Source organism: Ascidiella aspersa, chromosome 5 (genome assembly GCF_963924565.1).
Source record: "Ascidiella aspersa chromosome 5, kaAscAspe10.2, whole genome shotgun sequence".
NCBI classification, from domain to species: domain Eukaryota; kingdom Metazoa; phylum Chordata; class Ascidiacea; order Phlebobranchia; family Ascidiidae; genus Ascidiella; species Ascidiella aspersa.
The window spans coordinates 13,875,695-13,878,194 of NC_139451.1; the positions used below are offsets into that span (position 1 = coordinate 13,875,695).

General features: G+C 59.3%; 2 non-coding genes and 1 pseudogene across 2 annotated transcripts in view; all 3 read left to right on the forward strand.

Moving 5' to 3' along the window:
- Positions 1 to 1,065, forward strand: part of LOC146144625 (small subunit ribosomal RNA) — a 1,811-nt gene extending 746 nt beyond the window's left edge. The window contains exon 1 of the ribosomal RNA XR_014500088.1: positions 1 to 1,065. This exon is cut by the window's left edge and continues 746 nt beyond it. This is a non-coding gene — a ribosomal RNA (small subunit ribosomal RNA).
- Positions 1,066 to 1,312: 247 nt separating this feature from the next.
- On the forward strand, positions 1,313 to 1,466 carry LOC146144626 (5.8S ribosomal RNA). Its single transcript, XR_014499026.1, has one exon. It is a non-coding gene; the product is annotated as a 5.8S ribosomal RNA (ribosomal RNA).
- Positions 1,467 to 1,714: 248 nt separating this feature from the next.
- LOC146144627 (large subunit ribosomal RNA) overlaps positions 1,715 to 2,500 on the forward strand; it is a 3,679-nt pseudogene continuing 2,893 nt past the window's right edge.

Below are 2,500 nucleotides of genomic sequence, written 5' to 3' on the forward strand. Positions count from 1 at the left end.
ACGTTTACTTTGAAAAAATTAGAGTGTTCAAAGCAGGCGATTCGCCTGAATAATGGTGCATGGAATAATGGAATAGGACCTCGGTTCTATTTTGTTGGTTTTCGGAGCGCGAGGTAATGATTAAGAGGGACAGACGGGGGCATTCGTACTGTGCCGTTAGAGGTGAAATTCTTGGATCGGCGCAAGACGAACGACTGCGAAAGCATTTGCCAAGAATGTTTTCTTTAATCAAGAGCGAAAGTCAGAGGTTCGAAGACGATCAGATACCGTCCTAGTTCTGACTATAAACGATGCCAACTAGCGATCGGGGGGCGTTAGTTTTACGACCTCTCCGGCAGCTTGCGGGAAACCAAAGTCTTTGGGTTCCGGGGGAAGTATGGTTGCAAAGCTGAAACTTAAAGGAATTGACGGAAGGGCACCACCAGGAGTGGAGCCTGCGGCTTAATTTGACTCAACACGGGAAATCTCACCCGGCCCGGACACAGTGAGGATTGACAGATTGAGAGCTCTTTCTTGATTCTGTGGGTGGTGGTGCATGGCCGTTCTTAGTTGGTGGAGCGATTTGTCTGGTTAATTCCGATAACGAACGAGACTCTGGCTTGCTAACTAGTTACGCGACCCAATCGGTCGGCGTCTAACTTCTTAGAGGGACTAGTGGCGTTTAGCCACACGAGATTGAGCAATAACAGGTCTGTGATGCCCTTAGATGTTCGGGGCCGCACGCGCGCTACACTGACCGGATCAGCATGTGCTCGCCTTGGCCGACAGGTCTGGGTAACCCGCTGAACCCCGGTCGTGCTAGGGATAGGGAATTGCAATTATTTCCCTTGAACGAGGAATTCCCAGTAAGCGCGAGTCATTAGCTCGCGTTGATTACGTCCCTGCCCTTTGTACACACCGCCCGTCGCTACTACCGATTGAATGGTTTAGTGAGGTCCTCCGATTGGACCTGGCGCGGCCGGCAACGGTCGAGCCGGCGTCCGAGAAGACGATCTAACTTGATCATTTAGAGGAAGTAAAAGTCGTAACAAGGTTTCCGTAGGTGAACCTGCGGAAGGATCATTAACGGTCTCGCAAACGCTTCGGCGAACGCGAAACTCGGACAAGCGAGAGAAAAAGTCTTTGCTACCCGGCGCCCGACCCGCGAGGAGCGGCGCGCCGGCCGGCGATTCGGTCACCCGGTAATGTTTGCGCGTCGAGTGCCGCGGTGCCGCGCGCTCCGGCTTCAAGCGTCGGCCTGGCCGACCGCTCGGCGCGGTCTATTTTGTCACCCTATAGTGCGAGGCACTGTGCGAGCGAAACAATCGTGGATGGCTCTTGGCGGTGGATCACTCGGCTCGTGAGTCGATGAAGGACGCAGCTAGCTGCGTGAATTAGTGTGAATTGCAGGACACATTGAGCATCGACGTTCTGAACGCAAATTGCGGCCTCGGGTCAATCCCGGGGCCGCGCCCGCCTCAGGGTCGCGTTGCAAACGTTCCGCGCGGGGATTTCTCCGCGCGGCTGCTGCGGCGTCGGACGCGCGAGCGCCCGTCCCGCTCAAGACAGCACGGCACGATGCGCGACGATCGCGACCAGAATCCCGCGCGGCGGCGGCGAGTCGACCTCGAAGAGGCCAACGGCTGGCGGCTCAAGGGCGGGAATCGAGGTGCGCGGCGGCGCGCGGCGCCGACGGCGAGCGCGGAACGGGAAGAATAGTCCCGGTCCTTACTTTCGGCCTGAGGTCGGACGAGGCTACCCGCTGAATTTAAGCATATTACTAAGCGGAGGAAAAGAAACTAACGAGGATTCCCTCAGTAACGGCGAGTGAAGCGGGATGTGCCCATCGCCGAATCCGCGCGCTTTTGGAGTGCGCGGAATTGTGGCGTACGGAATTCGTCACGGCGCGCTTCGCCGGTCGCCCGCGTCCTTCTGATCGAGGCCTTTTCCCAGAGCGGGTGTCAGGCCCATGGCGGCGACAGGCGGGCGCGCTACGGCGTCTTCCCAGAGTCGGGTTGTTTGGGAATGCAGCCCAAAGCGGGTGGTAAACTCCATCTAAGGCTAAATACGGTCACGAGACCGATAGCGAACAAGTACCGTGAGGGAAAGTTGAAAAGCACTTTGAAGAGAGAGTTAAAGAGTACGTGAAACCGTCGAGAGGCAAACGGGAGGGCCTGTCGGGTCGCCCGGTCGCTTTCAGCCGGCCCCCTGTCGGCGACGTTGTCGTGCGGACCCTCACGGGCCGCCGGCGGCGCCGCCCGATCGGGGACCAGCGCACTAGCGCCGGGCGAAGGCCGCGACCGTCTGGACGGCGGCGAGAAGGCCGCGCGCAAGGTAACCCGGCCTCGGTCGGGTACTATAGGCGCGCGTGTCCGTCGGCCCGCCGTTCGGGCGAGGAGAGATCGCCGCGTCTGCCCTTCGGGGCCGAGCGCCCGGTGCCGGCTGGGGCGTCGTGGGTCGGGGACTGTTCTCAGTGCCCAGCCTCTTCGTCTCGGTCGCGCTTCCGGTGTCGTTTCGCGAG